The sequence below is a fragment of the Hevea brasiliensis genome, unplaced genomic scaffold (genome assembly GCF_030052815.1).
Source record: "Hevea brasiliensis isolate MT/VB/25A 57/8 unplaced genomic scaffold, ASM3005281v1 Scaf31, whole genome shotgun sequence".
Classification (NCBI taxonomy): domain Eukaryota; kingdom Viridiplantae; phylum Streptophyta; class Magnoliopsida; order Malpighiales; family Euphorbiaceae; genus Hevea; species Hevea brasiliensis.
Genome location: NW_026614818.1, coordinates 264,249 through 290,501, shown reverse-complemented (window position 1 = coordinate 290,501; position 26,253 = coordinate 264,249). Strand labels below are relative to the sequence as shown.

Sequence of the window (26,253 nt, the reverse complement as noted above, 5' to 3'; positions counted from 1 at the left end):
TCTACCAACCATAGCTACTTTGAAGATGCATTTGCAACATGTGAAGACACAAATAAGTGATCATGATGTTGTTGAGTCTCCTCAGTAAAGTTTGCTTGTTGGAAAGCTTATTGTTGTGATTGATTCTGCTTAAGCCTACAGAATTTCTCTATATGACCATGCTTCTTACAAAATCTGCACTGTATTTTTCCTTTATCCTTGAACCAACAATCCCTTTTCAAGGTGGTTTGTTCTTTTGCATACTGGACATAGTGGAAATTTCCCTCTCTTATTTGTGTCTTTAGAGCTGGAACCCTCTGGAGCTTTTCCTTTCCCATCTTTATCATTAAAAGCTTTCTTCTTGTCCTTAGATCCAACATTGGGCTGCTTTCCATTAGTTTTTGCTTGAAAAGCACCTTCAATGACACCTTCAACTCTTATTGAAGCTCTCTGCTCTTGTGCCTAAAGCTTGCTAATCAATTTAGCTATGGTGAGCTTTTTCAAGTCACAAGACTCCTCAATAGCTGCTATTTTAGCTTCAAATTTATCTAGAACACTGATCATAATTTTCTCAACTACCTTTTGATCAGTGAGCTCTTCATCATAAAGTCTCATTTGATTAACTAAATCCATTAACTTTGTTGCGTAATCTTTAACAGATTCAGACTCCTTCATTTTAAGTATCTCAAATTATCTTTTTAAAGTGAGGAGCTTGACTAATTTTACTCTGTCACTCCCTTCAAACTCTTCTTTCAACTTATCCCAAGCTTCCTTTGTTGTTTCACAGGCCATAATTTTGGAAAAGGTAGCATCAGTCATTCTTTGAATGGATACAGGTGAGAGCCTTATGTTTCTTTGCTTTATCTTCCTCATACTTCTTGATCTATGCCAAAGTGGGATCACTTCCAAGAGGAGTTGGATCTGCATCTGATTCTACAGATTCCCACAAATTCATTGCTTTCAGAAAAGATCTCATCTTCACTACCCAAACTGGATAGTTGTCTCCATTGAAAGAAGGAGGTGCTATGGAAGAAAAACCAGACATTTTCACTCACGCTTAGTGTTTAACACTCAAACTCACAAGATTTTTTTTTCTTTTTTTTTTTTACCATTTGTTGAATTTCATAGCATAAAAATGAGAGAACTAAACATAAGTTTTTTCTGGAATAGAACATATGCACTCACACACTTTCATTAACATAAAGCTCCTTGTATAGGAGACACATTACAAAAGCAGTACATGAGCCATACCTACTGCAGAATTACTTTTCAGAATTTACTCCATAAATTATGCATTATCACTCCTTTACACCAAACATTATACTAACTAAAGTTAACATACAAAATATCTTTGACTTTTGAGTCTCTAAGGAAACTTTTACAGCTCTAACATTGTCGAAGGTTGAGTTTGTCTAAAGAGAATCCCTGCGTTGCTTGGAGAAGTTCCTAGTATGGAATTCAAAGGAGCTTATCAAGAATAAAAGGACCAGATGATGAATTATTTCTTGATTTTCGCAGGTAGAAAACCCTTAAGAATGTTATTTTCAAGAAAAGCATAGTTGAACTGATGATTATTGCAAGTATAATGGCAACAGGAGAGTTTTTGTGTTTCTTTCACTCGATGGGGCAAGTGGTAGGCTGCGATTAGGATACCTCCACAAAGATTTTTGTTTCCAATGAGTGAAAATACTGTCACACCGCTGAACACTCCATTGATTGGTACCTCACCCTCAAGATTATTGAAAGAAAGATTCAGATATTGCAAAAAAGAAAGCTTTTCTATCTCTTTTGGAATATTTCCTGATAAGTCGTTTCTTGACAGTTCTAAGGATTGGAGACCCCTCAAGGAAGCAAGGGATGAAGGAATGGGTCATTGGAGAAAGTTACCCTGCATGTAAAGGAAATTTACTCTCAAACGTTCACCTATTGACCCAGGAATTTCACCAGAAAATTTATTCTCTGAGATATCTAATGCACCAATATTTTTCAGGTGGCCAACTTCTTAGGTAACGGACCTGTCAATGAGTTATATGACAAGTTAAGAAGTTGTGATAGAAAGGACAGACCAAGAATTTGTTGGGGTATGATACCAGTCAGGTTATTTTTTGCAACATTGACCTTAGCGATTTTGGCGATGAGCTATACTTGATGTTATATTCCCTTCTAATTTGTTTTTTCCTAACCAAAGCTCATACAGTTGGGTGATGTTACCTGTGGTTGGAGTGATTTGTCCTAACAACTTGTTTGAATGCAAATACAATCCTTCAAGCTTTTGAAGCCTCTCGAAAGAAATTGGAATGCTGCAAGAAAAATGATTTTCCTCGATGCCTAATCGATACAAATTGACAAGATTCCCAATATCTGTGGAATTCTTCGGAGGTTTGGTTTCTTCCTATAGTTAAATCCACGAGGGTAGACATATTAACTATGGTGCTAGGTAATTCACCGTCAAAATTATTATCAACAAGGGATAATTTTTGGACATTGTTGCGATTTGTGAGACGTTTTGAAAGCCAAATCAATCGACTTGAAATATTGCGAGAAAATTGAATTTCAATTTGACCTTTGAAGACCATTCAAATCTCCCAGTTGATTGGGACTTCTCTGTGAAACTTTTAAAGAGATGTCAACTATTTCAAGTGAGAAGCATTAAATCAATGAAATGGAATACTTAGTAAAATTGGTTCAAGCCAATTTGCAAAATTTGCAGAGTTAAGAAGAGTGAGCCCTATGTTTCTTTAGGAGCTTCCCATGCAATTGATTATGTGCTGCAAATAGCGCAACGATGGATGAGATATTATAGAGGTTACAAGGAATTGAACCAACCAGATTATTGGCTCCTATCACAAGCAAAGTTAAGCTTGTTATTCGTCCCAATTCATTTGCAATTTTTCCTTCCAAATGATTATATACTACAGAGAAACGTTGGAGGGACGAAAGGTTTCCATTATGGAATCTTTCTCGTGAGGTTGTTTTTACCGAGGAAAAGCATCACAATCTCATTTAAAGAGGCTAGCTTGGCAGGAATTTTCCTCACTAAGCCATTAAAGGCCAAACTCATAATCCGGAGCTCCAAACAAAAGCTGATGTTAATATATAAAGCACCCTATGTATTATAGGAGGGTGGTGGATATCTTGATGATTTTTTTTTTTAATGTAAGACATTATAATTTTAAAGATGGCTATAGTATTATTGGGTTATAATATAGTAAGCATATAAATTAATAGCACATGCCACATAATATAGAAAAAAGAAGAAAAATTGAAACACTAAATTCATGTGGTTTAACTATAAAATTTTCAATTTTCATAATTTGTTATAATAGATAAAATTTATAATATTTATACTGACTCATATTTTCCATATTTTGCCCCTTACACCCTCTAGGAAGGTTAGTAATGGCATATGGTCGAACTATCAACCTAATCCCTCCACTATCTTTGTACTTTTAATTCATTTTAAATCTAATTTTAATCATATTTTTTTTATTTTTAACTCTAATTTAGGTTGTAATAACAATTAATTAGGAAAATGAACTATTCAATTTGGTTTGATTTTATCCATTTTTTCATTAGAAAACCAAACAAAACAATTCATTATATTGAAGCTTGTACTTTGTGTATTAGTATGTATCTTTGTCAAGGAAAAAGACGTAAAATGTTATATTTTTAAGCAATTTCGCTTGAAATTTCCTTCACTATTATACAAGAAATTACTCGTATGCTTTTACACTGTTAAATAAATAGGTAGAAGTTTCACCTTTTCTACTGAGAATTGAATGACTACAAGTTTGAGATCTTATACTAGTTACAATTTTACATTTTTTTAAGTTCTTGCCAACTTCAAAGCAAGTGAGGTAGAGATTTATGCTGAACTGATGCACTAGTGATACATGCATTTTGCATAGTCATTTAGGTTTAATTTCATGGCCATTTTATTTAATTGTTAGTCACTTTTAGCCAATTTTATTAGTTATTTAGATAGTTTTTCATGATTGTCAATTTTTGGATTAATTTATAATTTTACTTTGTTTTGTAGGAAAAATGGTATTTTTAAGGGACTAAAAAAGAAATTTTGCCAATGAAGAGTGATTTCTACAGCCAACGATGTCAAAAACAAGTTTCAAAGTTGAAGTATGCATTGGCCAAATTACGCATAACTTGCCGCATAAGTTGTGCAGTTCTGCACAAGGAGAAGAAGCAATTTTCCAAACCTGCTGAAATCTGCATAAGTGTGGAAACCCATATATATTTATTATTTATTATTATTTTATTTTAATTAGCTAACAATAATTTAATATATTTATAAAAAAATATATTTTTTTTTATTAGATGGTCTGCTTATTTATTTTTAGATATATATATTATTTTTGAAATTAAATATATATCTGCAATCTGAACAACCCAGTTCAATAATAACTCTATTTCCATTCTAAACCTAATAGAACTCTTGAAATATATATATACCCTAATCATCTCTTCTGCTAAACTTTGCTCTCAAAACCTGTTTGTCACCTCCTTTTTCTATCAAATACTCTCAACAGAGAATCCCTAAATTTTTACTTCTCTATGCACCACGTTCGATTCTGTTTTCAAGGTAAAAATTCTCATTCTTTATTCAATAATGGGTGAATTTGATTTTATTTTCTTTTCTCGATTTGTTACAACTACTCTATAAATTTATTTTTATTCTCTTTAACTACTGGTACTTAATTGGATTGATCATAATTGCTGTGAGAAAATATCTTTAAGTTTAGATTATATATATATATATATACATTGGAAGCAATTAGAAGCGTCCTGTTCATCTTTGGCAGAAATTGAAGCGTCAATCCCTGTTCATCATTATATATATATATATATATATATATATATATATATATATATATATATATATATATATATATATATATATATATATATATATATATATATACATACTTCGTTGCTTCCCCGTCCCATCCCTGTTCATTATATATATATATATATATATATATATATATATATATATATATATATATACTGCAGTGCTTCCACGTCCCAATACACTTCAGTGCTTCCCCGTCCCATATATATATATATATATATATATATATATATATATATATATATATATATATATATATATATATATATATATATAAACAAGAGTTATTATATTTTATTATTATTTGATATTTTCCTTTAATATTTTGGGTGTGTAGGAGATTTGAATATTCAATCAGTCAGTTGAAATTGTCTCTCTTCCATTAAAATAACTATTGTCTTGGAGGTTCCAGGTGAGTGGTAATTATAGTACATGGCACCGTTTTTGTCCCTTTTAAAATTTCTTAGTATTAAGTTTGTTATTAAATGAAATTTTAAATCAATATTTTAACAATGATTTTATATGTGATTTTTTATAGTTTTATTTTATTATTAAATTTTATTTCGATTTTGATTAAATAATTGATTTTGCCAACTATCTATGCATTAGACCCATTAGGATTCCGGGAACAGGCCTTTAATGTATTTATATTGATTGATATTTGACTATAAAATTTACTGATGTGTTACTGAATTGATTTGAGATTAATTTGATTTTATTGAATTGATTTGAGATTGATTTGATTTTATTGAATTGATTTGAGATTGATTTGATTTTATTGACTCTCTGAAACTATTGAAATACACTATTGGAATTGCACTATCAGTTATTATTTGCTATCTGAAATTTTTTATTGAATTTTGATTGATTTTTACAAATTGATTTTCTGTTTTGAATTGGTACCGTGCTTGATGTTTACTCATTATCCGCCCCGTGTGTGGACTATCACGGTATTAGGTTGCATTGTCGAGTCATGCATCATTGCAATTTATGGTTTGCATTAGTATCATATGCATTGATATCTGTGAAGGAGGAGGAAGGTATCTAATATCTGGTAGCGCGCTTACCATCTGACCTTTGGTGATGTAGGGTATCATCACCACAGTGCCTTTATACCATAAAAATTTTATTGAATGAATTTATTTTATATATATGTTTCTGAAATTATTTTATTAATGATTTTGTGACAAAGATGAGCATGATTTTATTGAATAGAAATTTATTGTGAAATTAATCAAGCGTCTGCCTGTTCCTATTCCGTTGTGTGCTATAATTATCATTCACTGAGCATCTAGCTCAAACCACGTTTTCTCATGCATTATCTGTTTTGGATCGGTAGAATTCTGCGGTGATCCAAATATTCAATCCATTTTCTAGAGAGGGACAACTTTGATTTGTTTTCATGGTATGCCCGAATTCATATTTTCTCGGGCTCCTAATTAGTTTAGTTTACTGAACAGTTTAACTTTTTATTGAAATCTGTAGAGACTCTGCAATTTACTTATGGGATATTTATGATGTTTATTCAGTATTTTGTTTATTTGGATTTTGTCTATTTTTGGGATTAGTAAGTGACAATATATTCATTCAAGATACTCTGATAAGGCTTGCATGATTTAAAAATACTTAAATTATGCGCCGGTCACGGTTCATAATTTTGGGTCGTGACAAAGTTGGTATCAGAGCTCGGTTGAGGTCTAGTAAACTTGCGGAGTATAGGATCCTTAACGTCTTTTCAGTTTATCATTGCTTTAGATGTCTGCATCCTTCGTACCTTCTCACCTGTCTTAATTTGGCTCACATTTTCAAATTTAATGCTTGTTTATTAAAATGAATAAGTGCCTGGGTCTGTTAGACGTAAGAGGAGAACTAGGGCCAAGGGTCTTAATGGTGCAAACCTTGATCTAACAAGGGAGGTACCACCTCAAACTATTAATCAGACATCTGAACAGATGCCTATGGCTAAGACTGGGGCACAACCATTCTTTTGTTTTCCCATACTTTTCCATGATATTTAGTACACCACCTAATTTGTTAGAGTATCCTTTATCTGTATCAACACCTATGAGGAACGCAATCGACACTAATATGGTGTATAGGGGATGTATAGTTCACATTGGAGATAGGGAATTAGCTACAAATCTTGTTTCTCTAGATATATTTGAGTTTGATGTGATTTTAGGCATGGATTGGTTAGCCACTTATCACGTTTCATTGGATTGTCATAATAAAGTTGTACTCTTTAAAATTCCTGGGGAGGCAGAATTTCAATTTTAGGGAGATCGCAGTATAACCTCTAGTAATCTTATCTCCGTAGTGAGTGCTAGACGATTATTGCGAAAGAGGTGTAAAGGGTATCTAGCTTATGTTAGAGATGTTCAGGTAGAAGGTGCAGGTTTGGAGAATGTTGCAGTGGTTAAGGAGTTTCCTGATGTGTTTCCAGAAGATTTATCAGGTTTACCCCCGGAGCGAGAGGTAGAGTTTGGCATAGACTTAGTTCCTGGAACTGAACCCATATCTATGCCACCTTATCGTATGGCACCCACAGAACTTAAAGAGTTGAAGGAGCAACTACAGGACCTACTAGATAAGGGGTTTATTCGCCTTAGTGTTTCTCCATGGGGTGCTCCTGTGTTATTTGTGCGGAAGAAGGATGGGTATTTGAGAATGTGCATTGATTATAGGCAATTGAATAAGGTGACTGTGCGTAATAAGTATCCTCTCCCACGCATAAATGACCTGTTTGACCAACTTCAAGGTGCAAAGTATTTTTCCAAGATTGATCTTCGATCTGGGTATCATCAATTGAGGGTTAAGAAAGAAGACATACTCAAGACGGCCTTTAGGACTAGGTATGGACACTATGAATTTCTTGTAATGTCTTTTGGTCTTACCAATGCTCCGGCCGCTTTTATGGATCTCATGAATAGAGTTTTCAAGCCTTTCTTAGATCAATTTGTTATAGTGTTCATCGATGACATTCTAGTGTACTCAAAGAATAAGGAGGAGCATGAGCAGCATTTGAGAATTGTCCTTCAGACCTTACGAGAACACAAGCTATATGCCAAGTTCTCAAAATGTGAGTTTTGGTTAGATAGTGTGGCTTTCCTAGGCCATACAATATCTAAGGATGGGGTGTGCGTTGATAAGAAAAAAGTTGAAGCAGTGCTTCATTGGCCTAGACCCACAACTGTGTCAGAGATTCGTAGTTTCTTGGGTTTAGCAGGGTATTATAGACGGTTTATTCAAGACTTCTCTCGTATTATGGCATCTTTAACTAAGTTGACACAGAAGAATGTGAAATTTCAGTTGTCTGAGGCTTGTGGAAAGAGTTTTAGGAGCTTAAGACTCGTTTAACTACTGACACGATGTTAGCCCTTCCATCTGGATCAGGGGGTTATGTAGTATATTGTGATGCTTCTAGGATTGGTTTAGGATGTGTTTTAATACAGCATGGACGGGTTATTGCATATGCTTCTCGTCAGTTGAAAAGGCATAAGCAGAATTATCCAACTTATGATTTGGAAATGGCTACAGTAATTTTTGCTTTAAAAATCTGGAGGCACTATCTGTATGGTGAGACATGTGAAATCTTCACTGACCACAAAAGTCTCAAATACATCTTTGACCAACGTGATCTTAATTTTAGGCAAAGAAGATGGGTAGAATTGCTGAAGGATTATGATTGCACCATACATTATCATCTTGGAAAAGCTAATGTAGTGGCTGATGCTCTAAGCAGGAAGTCTTCTGGTAGTTTAGCCCATATATCTACCAAGATGAGGCCTTTGATTGGTGAATTACATGAGATGCTAGATCAGGGAGTAGAGTTTGAAATCATAGCTGGATCATTCTTAGCACATTTTCGAGTTAGGCCTACCTTGATTGATCGAATTAAGGCTGCTCAAAAGAGGGATTCTCAGCTGTGTGAGATTATAGATAATATTCATCAAGGCCAAGCTCAAGGATTCATGTTGAATGATGATGGAGTTCTTCGTTATGGCACTAGACTTTGTGTCCCCAATGTTGATGAGTTGAGAAGAGAAATCATGGAGGAGGCACACCATTTCGCACACAGTACACCGTGTTTAACTAAGATGTACCGTGATTTAAGGAGCATTATTGGTGGGGTGGCATGAAGAGGGATATTGCGGACTTTGTTACTAAATGTTTGACTTGTCGTGAGTTAAGCGAGAACATCAGAGACCATCTGGGTTACTTCAGCCATTGCCTATTCCTGAGTGGAAATGGGAGCATATTGCCATGGACTTTGTTGTGGGTTTACCTAGTACACGAGGTGGTTACAATGCAATCTGGGTGATAGTGATGATTGACAAAATTTGCTCATTTCCTTCCTGTGAAGACTACATATGACTTTGCTAAACTTGCACAGTTGTATATAAACAAGATTGTTAGTCTTCATGGAGTTCCAGTTTCCATTGTCTCTGATCGTGGTACTCAGTTTACTTCTCGATTTTGGAAGAAATTCCAAGAAGCTTTAGGAACACGAGTAGACTTTAGTACTGCTTTTCACCCTCAGACGGATGGACGTCGGCAAGGACCATCTGGACATTAGAGGACATGCTTCGTGCATGCGTTATGGATTTTGGTGGCTGTTGGGATCATCATTTGCCTTTAGTGGAGTTTGCTTATAATAACAGTTATCAGGCAAGTATAGAGATGGCTCCATACGAGGCATTATATGGTCGAAAGTGTAGGTCACCGGTTTGTTGGGATGAAATTGGAGAAAGAAGGCTTACTAGACCAGAGTTGATACAATTAACTTCAGAGAAGGTTCGTCTAATTCGTGATCAACTTTTGACTGCTCAAAGTCGACAGAGAAGTTATGCTGACCCTAAGCGTAAAGATGTAGAATTTATGATTGGTGATCATGTATTTCTGAGAGTTTTCCCTATGAAAGGAATCATGAGGTTTGGGAAGAAAGGGAAGCTTAGCCCTCGTTCTGTTGGTCCATTTGAAATTTTGGAGAGAATTGGAGCAGTTGCTTACCGTTTAGCCCTTCCACCTGGTTTTGTACATGTACATCCAGTTTTCCATATTTCTATGCTTAGGAAGTATGTACCAAATCCATCTCATGTTTTACAACCTCAAACCATGCAATTTAGGGATGATATGTCATACGAGAAACAACCAGTAAAGATTTTAGATCGACAAATTAGGAAACTCCGGTCTAAGGAAGTGGCTTTGATCAAAGTCTTGTGGCATAATCACTCAAGTAGTGAGGCCACATGGGAGGCAGAATCTGAAATGCGAGCCAAATATCCTCACTTATTTGATTCTTCAGGTTAGAATTTTGTCTATTCAAATTCGGGGACCGAATTTTTTTTAAGGGGGGAAGTATGTGGAAACCCATATATATTTATTATTTATTATTATTTTATTTTAATTAGCTAACAATAATTTAATATATTTATAAAAAAATATATATTTTTTTATTAGATGGTCTGCTTATTTATTTTTAGATATATATATTATTTTTGAAATTAAATATATATCTGCAATCTGAACAACCCAGTTCAATAATAACTCTATTTCCATTCTAAACCTAATAGAACTCTTGAAATATATATATACCCTAATCATCTCTTCTGCTAAACTTTGCTCTCAAAACCTGTTTGTCACCTCCTTTTTCTATCAAATACTCTCAACAGAGAATCCCTAAATTTTTACTTCTCTATGCACCACGTTCGATTCTGTTTTCAAGGTAAAAATTCTCATTCTTTATTCAATAATGGGTGAATTTGATTTTATTTTCTTTTCTCGATTTGTTACAACTACTCTATAAATTTATTTTTATTCTCTTTAACTACTGGTACTTAATTGGATTGATCATAATTGCTGTGAGAAAATATCTTTAAGTTTAGATTATATATATATATATACATTGGAAGCAATTAGAGCGTCTGTTCATCTTTGTAAATTGAAGCGTCAATCCTGTTCATTATATATATATATATATATATATATATATATATATATATATATATATATATATATTCATTATATATATATATATATATATATATATATATATATATATATATATATATATATATGCAGTGCTTCCACGTCCCAATACACTTCAGTGCTTCCTGTCCATATATATATATATATATATATATATATATATATATATATATATATATATATATATATATATATATATATATATAAACAAGAGTTATTATATTTTATTATTATTTGATATTTTCCTTTAATATTTTGGGTGTGTAGGAGATTTGAATATTCAATCATCATTGAAATTGTCTCTCTTCCATTAAAATAACTATTGTCTTGGAGGTTCGGTGAGTGGTAATTATAGTACATGGCACCGTTTTGTCCCTTTTAAAATTTCTTAGTATTAAGTTTGTTATTAAATGAAATTTTAAATCAATATTTTAACAATGATTTTATATGTGATTTTTTATAGTTTTATTTTATTATTAAATTTTATTTCTATTTTGATTAAATAATTGATTTTGCCAACTATCTATGCATTAGACCCATTAGGATTAGAATGTGCCTTTAATGTATTTATATTGATTGATATTTGACTATAAAATTTACTGATGTGTTACTGAATTGATTTGAGATTGATTTGATTTTATTGAATTGATTTGAGATTGATTTGATTTTATTGAATTGATTTGAGATTGATTTGATTTTATTGACTCTCTGAAACTATTGAAATACACTATTGGAATTGCACTATCAGTTATTATTTGCTATCTGAAATTTTTTATTGAATTTTGATTGATTTTTACAAATTGATTTTCTGTTTTGAATTGGTACCGTGCGCTCATTTTCGTTATCCGCCCCGCCGTGTGGACTATCACGGTATTAGGTTGCATTGTCGAGTCATGCATCATTGCAATTTATGGTTTGCATTAGTATCATATGCATTGATATCTGTGAAGGAGGAGGAAGGTATCTAATATCCGTAGCGCTACACCATCCGACCTTTGGTGGTGTGGGGTATCATCACCCTGGTGCACTGTACCATAAAAATTTTATTGAATGAATTTATTTTATATATATGTTTTACGAAATTATTTTATTAATGATTTTGACAGCATGAGCATGATTTTATTGAATAGAAATTTATTGTGAAATTAATCAAGCGTCTGCCTGTTCCTATTCCGTTGTGTGCTATAATTATCATTCACTGAGCATCTAGCTCAAACCACGTTTTCTCATGCATTATCTGTTTGGATCGGAGAATTCTGCGGTGATCCAAATATTCAGTCCATTTTCTGGAGAGGGACAACTTTGATTTTGTTCTCATGGTATGCCCGAATTCATATTTTCTCGGGCTAATAATTAGTTTAGTTTATTGAACAGTTTAAGTTTTTATTGAAATCTGTAGAGACTCCGCAGTTTACTTATGGGATATTTATGATGTTTATTCAGCATTTTGTTTATTTGGATTTTGTCTATTTTTGGGATTAGTAAGTGACAATATATTCATTCAAGATACTCTGATAAGGCTTGCATGATTTAAAAATACTTAAATTATGCGCCGGTCACGGTTCATAATTTTGGGTCGTGACAATAAGTTACCACATAACTTATGCAGATTCATGCCCTGTTTATGCAACTTCACAAAAAACTGCATAACTTATGCAGTCTCTCACCCTGCTTATGCAGCTTCACACAGAGGGCCCAGAAATCTGCCAAAAACTGCATAAGGGACTGCATAACTTATGCAGTCCACTTATGTAGTTTTATGGAGCCTTCATAATGAGCTGACAGAAGATTCTCACATGAAAAACACACCTCAAACACACCATTTTAGGGCTACTTGTCAGAAAAAGATATAAATAGGCCCTTATTCTCATTTTAGAAAGGGAGAGGAGACGAAAAAGGGAGCAGCAGCAGGGGAAGAGTTAGAAATTAGAGAGCAAAACGTCATCTCTCCATTTCTAGACAAGATTTGGAGTTTTTTTCTTTTCTTGCATATTTCCTACCTTTCTTGTATCGGGTTTCTTTAGTTTTATTTTATTTTCATGATTTATTTTCTCTTTTACTTAGAATTTCTTGTGTTAAACATGGATTGTGAGTAGTTTTCTTTGATTCTGGAGTAAGGGATGTAATATTTTAGTTATTTTTATGGATTTGAACTGGGTTAGTCCCAATTTAATGAAATTTATGAGGTTTAATCCATTTCTTGTGTGCTTATTCACATGCTTAATGAAGAGCCCTATTAAGTTATGTTATTAATCCTTGGTTGAAGCACCGAAAGGAGAAAACCAAGTGATAGTTAATCAAGAAATTGGACTTAATTAACTTAGATTTAGAAATAGACTAAGGGTTAAGAGGGTTTTAATAGATTGATTAAAGAACATAATGGGTCTTGGTTAATTTTAACTCCACGAAAATAGGATTAAGTTAATTAAGGTACTCTTTGTCTCACTCGAAAGAGTTTTCAAAGGATTTTAGAATTAATCTCCTTTAAACCCTTAAATTTCATGTATTGGGCTAGCTAGGGAAAATCCCAAAATGACTTAAATATGAACCCTTAACTCCAGAATCGTCTTTTATCAATTATTGCTTGGAATTTTACTTTAGAGTGTTTAGTTTAATCTCATTTTATTCATTTTCATTATTAATATTATCAATTTCTTTATTTTGCGAATTATTAAATTAGTCATTATTTGAATTTAGTTTTGCATTTTCATACCTTATGCTTCAAATTCATAAATTTCTTTTATTAATTTGATTAAAATACAATTTTGACATATTTTATTTTACATCAAAAATTCAATTGAAAACACAACTCTCTGTGGGAACAATATCTTTTTCTATACTACTTGAACGACCCGTGCACTTGCGGTTGGGACACATCAAGTTTTTGGCGCCGTTGTCAGGGAGTTGTTAGTTTAAGATTGAATTCTTGATTATTTTAGTTGTTTATAGTTTTATCTTTGTTATCTTTTCATTTTGTGTTTATTTATTCTTTTTTAGGTACTCTTAATCATTTATGAGAAGAGCTAGAAGCACAAGTGACACATCCTTATTATTTAATCTTGAAATTAAGAAGTTTTGTAGAGCCAACAAGAAAGAAACTAGAAGAAAAAAAGAAGCATTGAGAGCAGCTGAAATTGAACAAGAAATGGCTGAAGAAAGAGTTGGAATCGGTGGTGATAATGCTAAAAATGATCGACAATGAAAATGTAGCTCATGGTAAAGAAGTTGTAAATGCTAATGTGCCTAAGGGAAGTATGATGGATCATGCATTTCCTCATTTTGATGACTTAAGAAAGAGTATAGCAAGACCAAGAATTGATGCAAAAAGTTATAAGATGGATTTTGGAGTACTACAAATGATTCAAAATTCTCAATTCGGAGGTCATCCTTCAGAAAATCCTCATACTCATCTTAAGAAGTTTGTTATGATCTATGATATGCAAAAGCAACCAGGAGTGTCTGATGATGCAGCAAGGTTAAAATTATTTCCATTCTCTTTGAAAGATAGAGCATTGGATTGGCTTGATTCTTTACCTCATAACTCAATTACAAATTGGGAGCAGCTCACTGATGCATTTCTTGCCCAATACTTTCCACCTGGAAAAACTCAAGAGTTGAGGAATCAAATGATTGTTTTTAGATCAAGAGAAGATGAGACTCTTTATGAGTCATGGATGAGATGGAAGGAGTTGGAGAGACAATGTCCACATCATGCCATTCCTAAATGGATGATAAACCAGAATTTTTACACAAATGTCACTCCTGCTATTAGAGGAATCATTGATGCTCAAACTGGAGGGGAATTCATCATTAAGCATGAAGATAAAGCTTATGAGTTGTTAGAGAAAATAGCAAAGAACGGTCATCTATGGAGTAGTCCAAGAGGGTCAACTCCAACTCAAAAAAGGCAAGTTGCTGGAATGTATAAGCTTGATCCATTCAACATGATCAATGCCAAATTTGATGCACTCACTAATGTCCTTGCTAAGAAAATGGAGGATTTAAGTATGCTAGTCAGTTCATCATCATGCTCTGGAAGTTCTCAACAAGTTACTTATGCAGAAGGAACAATGAGCTATGGAGTAGATTATCCTTCATATGCTTGGAGGAATCATCCCAATTTTTCATGGGAGAATCAGCAAAATCAAGCTTCAACTCAGAACTTTCCACCACAACAACAAGGGCATCAATACCAACAACCTAGGCAACCACCACCTAGTTTTCATTTCAGCAAAAGAATGCAAATCCTGCACCTCTACTAAATCAGCAAGAACAAAGTTTCTACCACAAAGGCTTTATTACAACAAATTCTTGCTAATCAAACTAAGCATGATGAAGAGATGAGAGAGATGAAAGTAAGGCTGGAGCAAATGCAAACACACAATAGGATGCTGGAAAATCAGATTGCACAACAAGCAAGCTCTTCAGGTACCAAATCAATGGGAAGACTTCCTAGTCAGATAGAAAATCTAAGGGAGCAATGTCATGCCATCACACTGAGAAGTGGTAAAATAGTACATACTAAGAAGAGTGAAAAAGTTGAGAAGAGAGAAAATGAGAAAGATGTTGAGAGAGATGAAAAACAAAAGAGTGAAAAAGGGAGTGCAAGAAAAGGTAAGGAGGTGGTTGGAGAGAAAGAAGAGAAATATATACCTCCAGAGCCTTACAAGCCACAGCTTCCCTTTCCACAGAGATTTCAAAAAGCCAAGCTTGATAAGCAATTTGGGAAGTTCTTAGAGGTTTTAAAGAAGCTATATATAAATGTGCCTTTTATTGATGCTCTTTCCTAAATGCCTTCTTATGCTAAGTTTTTGAAAGAAATTCTCTCAAACAAAAGAACACTTGAAGATTATGAGACTGTAGCCTTAACTGAGGAATCAGTGCTATCCTCCAAAGGAAACTTCCTCCAAAGCTCAAGGATCCAGGGGGTTTTTCAATTCCATGCCACATTGGGGAATCATGTTCTATAAAAGCTTTATGTGATTTATGGGCTAGTGTAAGCCTTATGCCCCTCTCCATCTATGAGAAGCTTAACATGGGAGATCTTAAGCCAACCCACATTTCTCTTCAGTTGGCAGACAGATCAATTAAGTATCCAGAAGGGATCTTGGAAAATATACCACTGAAGATTCGAAAATTTTACATCCCAGTTGACTTTGTCATTTTGGACATGGAAGAGGATTCTCATATGCCAATTATTTTAGGGAGGCCTTTCCTGGCTACAGCTGGTGCTTTGATTAACGTGAAAGGTGAAAAGCTTACTCTTAGAGTCGGAGAGGATCAATTAGTCTTTAATATTGGCAATGACAAAAAGAAGCAACATGAAGATGTAGACTCTTGTTTGAGAATTGATATAGTTGATGAGTTAGCAAAAGAGCACTTTAGAAAGAGCTATCCAAAGGCTTCTCTTGAAAGTTGTCTTGTCCATGAAGGGACTATCACTTATGAAAATCCAAAAGAGGTTGTATTTGCACAATATTTAAAGAGTAATCCACCTTGTCATATGGCACCAATCTTTCAACTTGAGCAAGTGGAGAAAAGTGAGGTCAAGCAACCATCTCTCAAAGAAAAAGATGCACCAAAGGTCGTTAAGAAAGAAATAGTTGGATTTTTAGACAAAGCAACAAGGATCTTCTCATGTGATGGAAAGAAAATGAAGTATAGATTCATTGAAGCACCTATTGGAAATAGAGGCAATAAATTCCAGTTCCAGCCACCATGAAACATGACAAGGGTCAAGCTAAGGACCATAAATTAGCGCTCTTGGGAGGCACCCCAAGTTTCTTTATTCTGTTTTTATTAAGTTTATTCTATTTGCATTATTTTTGTTTTATTTTAAATATCCCTCAAATTCAATTTTGACATTGTTGAATTTTTCCTTTTGTAGATGCATTTTGAAGGACTAGAGGCTATTGCACTATTGGGAAGTTATTCTTACTTGATGTTTTAATTATTTACTTCGCCAAAACTGATTTGTTTTAGTTGCCTTTGTTGCAGTTTCTTTTGGCTTGTGCAAAGAAGTTTTTGTGAGCTAATTCTAGAGCATATGCTGTCAACTATTTCTTATTGGCTGAGGTTGGGTGTATTATCTTCATATATCTATGTCTTTAATGTTGGTATTATGGTGAGTGGTTCATTTTTATGGTTGTGAGCTCAATTGGGCTGTGTTATTCAATTTTATGGTGCTGGATTGGAAAAACTGAGCATGCATGATTTGTTTTTATGGATAAATGCAACTTTCTGATTGTAGTGCAGTGGTATTAGTTCTTGCTAAGCTTAAAATGTGATTAATGTCAAGCTGCAGGTTTTGAGTTGAAATGATATTGCTCACAAGTTTTTGTGTAGAAATTTTTGCTATCATGAACTTGAATGTGCAACTAATTTGGATTTGCATATGTTGATGAATTTTTATGTTAATTTTTAATGATTCATGCAATTTTTTGGCTAAAAATTCTCATTTTTAATGAAGTTTAAACATTAAAAGTCATTTTCCCTTGCAATTTCCAAATTTGCAAAGTGATTTTATCAACTTTTGTTTCTGCTGAATTATGCATAGGCAAACTGCACAACTTGTGCAGTTTTTATACTTCATTTTTGTCCTGTTTCTCATTTCATTTAAACTGCACAACTTAGTGCATAACTTATGCAGTTTCGCATCACTCAACTTCCTGTTATTTCATTTTTGCTGAAACTTGCATAAGGACCTGCATAACTTGTGCACCATCACCTCCATCCCAGCCACCACCTCAACAGCAGCACCCCCATCCAGTTCAGCAGCAGACTCTTTAGACAAGGGCAAAGCCATAAAAATAGATTGATTCTTGATCTATTCTTGTTTAGCTTCTAGTAGTTTCCCTTTATATACAGTGTTTACATTTTTATAGTTGCTGGAACAAATTTAACTTGCTTTGATTTAGTTTGCTGAACAAATTGAATGGATGGTAACTTTGGCTTTTCACTGTTGCTTTATGATTGTGAGCTCCAATTGTGCATACTAGTGTATATTCCTTCTTGACCCACAATTCTTTTCATTTTTTCTATTATATAATTTTGCTGCAGTTTTTAGTCCACTGCACAACTTGTGCAGTTGTTTATGCAACTCATTTCAAGGTTTTGTATGCTGCATAACTTGTGCAGCCTGCTTATGCACTTATTTTACAGAACACTCTTACTGCATAATTTATGCAATCTGCTTATGCAACATGCATTATGCACTTTAAGCTGCTAAATCACTGTCCTGTGCCAGGTAACCTTTCACCTTTGCTTTTCATTTCACTAATACCTGGTTATTCATTTTTAACTTGAATTTCACTATGCACTACCTTAGACATTGAGGACAATGTCCAATTTTGAGTTTGGGGGTATGCATTAATGTTTTAATTTTGATTTTTGCAAAAAGTTTTCACATTTTAATATAGGAAATAGTAAAAAAAAAAAAAACATTTCATTCCATTTCATTAGCATACATATACATTGTAAATAGATTGCATACATTATATTGTACATATATACATACATTACACATTATCTAGGAATCATACCATATAGATATTACAAATAGATTTGTTTTATTTAGTTAATGCATTGCTCAATTTTTTTTTTTTTAAGGAATCATGCATTTATAAAATAAAATTTTTGCTAAGTCCTTTGAGTTATAGGAAGTTGCTTATAAGAGTGATTTGACTTACCTTTAATTGGGTTTGTGGATTGAAAGTTTCCTAAGAGGTGCAAAGTTTTAAAGTGTTTGTCGTTTGCCTTTATCTTCTTAGCCAAAAAGCCACCAAATTAGTCATTTGGAGATGGAAGTATTTAGAGAGAGCTATAGGATAAAAAGTAGTCAAGTAGTGTCTCACCAATCCTAGAATAAATTTTCTAAACCTTTCGAGGTGAAATACCAGCTTATACTTGAAAAGAGAGATGATTAGGCATTCTTTGATTTAAACCTTCTCATTTTAAACCTTTGGCCTTTTTCCTAATTAAAATTAACCCTTGCAAACCCCTTTGAGCCTTTATATTCCTAATTTTTCTTGAAACCCTTATTGCTACCTAGCTAATGAACCAAACACTCTAACCCTTTGCATGAGAATAATTATTTATAATATTAGGTACACTATAAAAAAAACAAAAAAAAGGGATAAAAAAAATAATAAAAAGGAGAAGAAATGCTTATCATGATGTAAAAATGCTAGTATACATGCTTTTCATTATTGTCATTCAAATTGAAAGAAATCCAACCAAAGTAATTAAAGGAAATGAGTTTGGGGGTGGCACTTTTAGGGACAATCATCAAGAGAAAATACAAGATACAAGCTTAAAGTATCAAAGTGTCCTTCCATTTTATGTATTTTGTAAAGTATGCTAGCACTTGAAAATTCTCATTGTGTATTTCTCTTCTCCTTATATATATAAAAAAAAAAAAAAAAAAAAAAAAAATAAGAGAGAAAAAAAAAAGGGTGTACCTTATATTTTCAAGATTGAAAATATTCTCATGCTTTGAATCCTTTTTACCCTTTTTCTTCTTAGCCTCATTTTGAACCCCATAGCCCCATTACATTCCTAAAAAGACCTTTGATCTTTTGAATATACTTGCTACATTAGTGGAGATAGGAGTAGGAAGTTTGCCTATGGGATTGGAAATTCATTCATTAAATTCCATCATTCTATATAGAGACACTTTGGCTATTGATTGATCTAGAATTCTTTTTTAGCATGACTTTCTCTTTTGATTAGTTGGTTTGAGAATTTTGGATGATAATTGACTTGACGGCTAAGTGATGAAAGCTTGGATAAGCATCAGATTCTTTGCATCTTGAAGGATGGGTATATGGATTATTGGTATGGCTAATGGTATGTTAAGTTACTTTAATAGGTGATTTTCATAGCTCATTAGACAAGGCACCCCTAAAAATTGCATTATATTTTAAAGTTTGCTTGAGGACAAGCAAAGACTTGAGTTTGGGGGTATTTGATACATGCATTTTGCATTGTTATTTAGGTTTAATTTCATAGCCATTTTATTTAATTGTTAGTCACTTTTAGCCAATTTTATTAGTTATTTAGATAGTTTTTTTATTATTGTCAATTTTTGGATTAATTTATAATTTTACTTTATTTTGTAGGAAAAATGGTATTTTTAAGGGACTAAAAAAGAAATTTTTCCAATGATGAGTGATTTCTACAGCCAAAGATGTCAAAAACAAGTTTCAAAGTTGAAGTATGCATTGGCCAAATTGCGCATAGCTTGCCGCATAAGTTGTGCAGTTCTGCACAGGGAGAAGAAGTAATTTTCTAAACCTGTCGAAATCTGCATATGTTACCGCATAACTTACGCAGATTCATGCCCTGTTTATGCAACTTCACGGAAAACTGCATAACTTATGCAGTCTCTCACCCTGCTTATGCAGCTTTACACAGAGGGCCCAGAAACCTACCGAAAACTGCATAAGAGACTGCATAACTTATGCAGTCCACTTATGCAGTTTTATAGAGCCTTCATAATGAGCTGGCAGAAGATTCTCACATGAAAAACACACCTTAAACACACCATTTTAGGGCTACTTGTCAAAAAAAGATATAAATAGGCCCTTATTCTCATTTTAGAAAGGGAGAGGAGACAAAAAAGGGAGCAGCAGCAGGGGAAGAGTCAGAAATTAGAGAGCAAAATGTCACCTCTCCATTTCTAGACAAGATTTGGAGTTTTCTTCTTTTCTTGCATATTTCCTACCTTTCTCGTATCGGGTTTCTTTAGTTTTAGTTTATTTTCATGATTTATTTCCTCTTTTACTTAGAATTTTTTGTGTTAAACATGGATTGTGAGTAGTTTTCTTTGATTCTGGAGTAAGGGATGTAATATTTTAGTTATTATTGTGGATTTGAACTGGGTTAGTCCCAATTTAATGAAATTTATGAGGTTTAATCTATTTCTTGTGTGCTTATTCATATGCTTAATGAAGGGCCCTATTAAGTTATGTTATTAATCCTTGGTTGAAGCACCGAAAGGAGAAAACCAAGTGATAGTTAATCAAGAAATTGGACTTAATTAACTTAGATCTAGAAATAGACTAAGGGTTAAGAGGGTTTTAATAGATTGATTAAAGAACCTAATGGGTCTTGGTTAATTTTAACTCTACAAAAGTAGGATTAAGTTAATTAAGGTACTTTTTGTCTCACTCGAAAGAGTTTTCAAAGGATTTTAGAATTAATCTCCTTTAAACCCATAAATTTTATGGATTGGGCTAGCTAGGGAAAATCCCAAAATGACTTAAATATGAACTCTTAACTCCAGAATCGTCTTTTATCAATTATTGCTTGGAATTTTACTTTTAAGTGTTTAGTTTAATCTCATTTTATTAATTTTCATTATTAATATTATCAATTTCTTTATTTTGTGAATTATTAAATTAGTCATTGTTTGAATTTAGTTTTGCATTTTCATACCTTATGCTTCAAATTCCTAAATTTCTTTTATTAATTTGATTAAAATACAATTTTAACATATTTTATTTTACATCAAAAATTCAATTGAAAACACAACTCTCTGCGGGAACGATATCTTTTTCTATACTACTTGAACGACCCGTGCACTTGCGGTTGGGACACATCAACTAGCCAAGAGTTTGGGTAAATCAATTATCTTGACTTGCAACAGAGTAAATCTCTCTCCTTTTTCAAGACAAGCTGGTATTGCCAAAGCAAACATGATGGCCACTGTAATGTGCCAAAGTTCAAGTTTCTGTTTAACATTATTCATAGATAAACACTGATTCTGTATGAAGATGTAAAGATTGGATACTAATCATGCAGGTAATATTTCAGGCCATTGTTCTGCATATATGTAAATCTAAATATTCTCTGTGAAAGAGTAGCTGAGGTCAATTAAAAAATTCCGTGACATATGAAAATATTCATCCTTAGGTCTTTACTATTTTCCAAAGTGTATTATATGGTTATTATCTTTTCAAATTCCACTGCTGGCTTTATATTTATTTAACTAATAGATCTTCTCATGCTCATAGCAGTGGCTTCAAATACTAAATTGCTACAAATGGCAATGTTGGTATTATGGACTAACAGGATGGCTAGCTAGAGCTGATGAGTTTTCCATCCTCCATGATCTTGGATGCTTCCTTTCCCTAATTCAATTCATATCTGTAATCTATGGGCATTGATGCAAAAACTTGATGTGGCCCAACCGCAAGTGCACGGGTCGTACAAGTAATACAGTAAAGATATCGTTCCCACGAGGAGTTGTGTTAATGATTGAATTTTTGATATAAAAAGTTGAGTAAATTGAAATATTTTTGAAATTAAAGCAATGAATTGATGGGTATTGAGAATGTGAAATCTATGTGTGCAAAATTAATATTCTATTCAACAATGTATTAATTAAACTAAAATTGCATCAAATTGAAATAAGCAAGTTGAAATATGGCAAGATTAAAAATGGCAAGTAATTAAATTCGATTAGAAATTAACAATGGTAAAAAGGCGATTCCGGAGTTCGGGATTTCATATTCGAGCTATTTTGGGATTTTAAATTGGTTATCCAATCTTGTGAAACTAATGGGTTTTAAGGAGATTAATTCTTAAATCCTTTGAATTCCCTTTCGAGTGAGACAAAGAGTGCCTTAATCAATCTAATCCTACTTTCGTGGACTTAGAATTAATTAAGACCCATTAAGTTCTTTAATTAATCTGTGAATCCTCTTAATCCTTAGCCTATTTCTAGGTCTAAGTTAATTAAGTCCAATTTCTTGATTATCTATCACAAGACCTTCTCCTTTCGGTGCTTCAACCATGGATTAAGAACATTACTTAATGGGATCCTACACTAAGCATGTCATTAAGCACACAAGAAATGAATAAAACTCATTAAGACCACAAAATATGGATTACCCAATCAAAATCCACAAAATATCTCAAATATTACAACCCTTACTCCAGAATCAAAGGTAAACTACTCACTATCCATAATGCTTACAAGATATATTGAGTTTAAATGGAAATAAAGCTTTAATCTAAGCTAAGGAATAAGAAATTAAACACTAGAAATGTAGAAAAATGTAAGGAAAGAAAGAAATCTGCAAATCTTGGTTGAAAATGGTGTGGAAGGTGAAAGTGACTCCTCAAATTCTGCCTCTCTTCTCCTTTCCTTTTCTGCTCCTTGTCCCCCCTCTAAAATGGGAAAATGAGACTATTTATAGCATTTTTCTGACATGGAGCCCTAAAATGGTATGTTCTAGGAGGAATTATCTGAGGGAATCTTCTCACACTCATTAATGAACTTCTTATGGATCAGATAAGTGGATCGCATAAGTTATGCAGCCTTATGCGCCTTTCGATCGATTCTCGTTCACTTATGCGAAATCGCATGACTTGGTGCATAGGCTATGCACAATTTCGTGAAGGTGCATAAGGGAGTAGAATGTGCATAAGCTATGCACTCCTTATGCACATTTCGCTGGTTCTGGAACAGTGATTTTTCTCCTTATGCAGATCTGCATAGCTTATGCGGCAAGTTATGCACAATTTGATCAATGCATATTTCAGCTTGAAAACTTGTTTTTGACATCTTTGGCTGTAGAAGTCACTCCTCAATGGCAAAATTTCTCTTCAGTCCTTCAAAAACACCATTTTTCCTACAAAACAAAGTAAAAATTACAAATTAATCCAAAATTCGACAATTATGAAAAACTAACTAATTAACTAATGAAATTAGCTAAAAATGACTAATAATCAAATAAAAATGGTTATGAAATTAGACCTAAATGACTATGCAAAATGTATGCATCAAATACCCCCAAACTCAAGCTTTTGCTTGTCCTCAAGCAAACTTTAAAATGTAATGCAAAATTTTTAGGGGTGCCTTATCCAAAGAGCTATGAAAATTACCTATTAAAGTAACTTAACACCCCTTTAGCCATACCAGCAATCCATATACCCATCCTTCAAAATGCAAAGAATTTAATGCTTATCCAAGCTTTCACCGCTTAGCCATCAAGTCAATTATCATTCAAATTCCCCAAACCAACCAATCAAAAGAGAGGGTCATTCTCAAAAGGAATTCTAGAACAATCAATAGTCAAAGTGTCTCTATATGGAATGATGGAATTGAATGAATGAATGAATAGTTTTCCAATCCCATAGGCAAATTTCCTACTCCTATCTCCACTAATTTAGCAAGTACTATCAAGAGATCAAAGGTCTTTTTAGGGATGTAATGGGGCCATGGGATTCAAAATGAGGCTAAGAAGAAAAAGGGGTAAAAAGGCTTCAAAGCATGAGAATATTTTCAATTTTTGAAACATAAGGTACACTTTATTATATATTTTTTTCTTTTTCTCTCTTTTTTATATAGGAGGGAGAAATACACAATGAGGATTGTCAAGTGCTAGCATATTTTACAAAACACATAAAATGGAGGGACATTTTGATACTTTAAATTTGTATTTTGCATTTTCTTTTGATGCTTGTCCCTAAAATTTGCCACCCCCAAACTCATTTCTTTTAATACTTTGGGTGGATTTCTTTCATTTTGAATGACAATGGTGAAAAGCACATATACTAGCACTTTTTACAAGATGACAAGCATTTCTTCTCCCTTTTATTGTATATTTTTTTCTCTTTTTTTTATTTTTATTTTTATTATTTTTTAGAAAGTGTACCTAATATTCAATATTATTCTCATGAAAAGGGTTGGAGTGTTTGGTTCATTGGCTAGGTAACAATAAGGATTTCAAGAAAAATTAGGAATAAAAAGGCTCAAAGGGGTTTGCAAGGGTAAATTTTAATTAGGAAAAAGGGCCAAAGGTTTAAAATGAGAAGGTTTAAATCAAAGAATGCCTAATCATCTCTCTTTTCAAGTATAAGCTGGTATTTCGCCTTGAAAGGTTTAGAAAATTTGTTCTAGGATTGGTGAGACATCATTTGACTACCTTATATCCAATAACTCCCTCTAAACACTTCCATCTCCAAATGACTAGTTGGGTGGCTTTTTGGCTAAGAAGATATAGGCAAGGGATAGACACTTCAAAACCTTGCACCTTTTAGGAAACTTTCAATCCACAAACCCAACTAAAAGGTGAGTCAAATCACTCTCATAGGCACATTTTCAATACTCAAGGGATTTGGCAAAAGATTTTAATGCATGGTGCATGATTCCTAAAATGAGTAATGTATTAACTAAATGGAGGAAGTCTATTTGTATGTTTGTGTGCAATGTGATGTATAATGTGTATGTAAATGTGTAATGTGTGTGTGTGTATGGATGTATATAAAATATTTACAATATATGTAAATGGAATGGAATGATATGCTCCTATACTCAAAATGTGAAAAAATAAAGCCAAAAATCAAAATGTGCACCCCCAAACTCAAAATTGGACATGGTCCTCAATGTCTCAAGTAGTAGATAACCAAAACTCAAAGCAAATAATATTGACCAGGAATTGTAAAAATTAAGAGCAAAAAGAAAGAGTTACCTGGTATGGAGCAGATGAGAATTCAAGATAAAGGGATGCATAAGAAGTCGCATGTGTTATGCAGAGTTAAGTCATCGTAACATGTGCATAAGTAGGGTGCATAAGCCGTGTGCTCGCATGAGTGGCAACATGGGTTGCATAGGCTATGCAGACATTTACATAAGGGGAATACACTGTGCGCTTATGCATAAGTAGAAAAGGGTTGCACAGGCTGTGCAAAATATCTGCATAAGGAAAATCATAGCTGTGGCAAGTGTATACAAAAGTCACGCATGAGGATTAACAAGGGGAAATGTACAACCAGCAGTAGAAGCATTGAAATATATATAGGGTATAGGTAAATATGTACAAAAGGGCAATCAAAGAAAACTAATGGAATAGCTATCCAATAAAACTTCAAGAAAAACAGAATTTAAAACAAACTAATTCAAAACAAACAAACATAATTCAAAACAAACTATAAATGTTTGAACATATTTACAAAGAAAAGGTCCTACAAGATTGAACAAAAGTAAAACAGAAGCTAATCTAGTTCTATTGTTTTGCCCTTGTCCAAAGATGTTGCTATAAGGTGGTCAGGCTCGTCACGCCGAAATGATGGTGCCGAGGAGGTGATGGAGGTGGGGGTGGCATGCCCAGAAAGATCATGAGTTGCTTCACCATCTCCTTCAATTCTTTCTGCTTGTCCCTGGTTTCCATGACAAGGTCAAATAGGTGATCATGACGATCCTTGAGTGTATCAAGACCAGTGTCAAGTTTCCTATCCACAAAGTATATATCATCACTAAGCCTTTCAAGATAGGTGAATAAGGCTTTAGTGTTGAATGCAGGAGGGGCTGTGGATGAGGAAGGTTCAGCTGTAGGAGGTATGGGCTGAGCAGAGGCTGCTGGGGTGTCCTGTGCAGGCTGAGGGGGTGGGATGGGTTCAGTGGAGTGCTG

The 26,253-nt window shown here is 33.5% G+C and overlaps 1 non-coding gene across 1 annotated transcript; it reads right to left on the bottom strand.

Annotated features, from left to right (window-relative positions):
• Nucleotides 1-14,444: 14,444 nt before the first annotated feature.
• On the bottom strand, nt 14,445-14,552 carry LOC131177018 (small nucleolar RNA R71). Its single transcript, XR_009146762.1, has one exon. It is a non-coding gene; the product is annotated as a small nucleolar RNA R71 (small nucleolar RNA).
• Nucleotides 14,553-26,253: the final 11,701 nt, after the last annotated feature.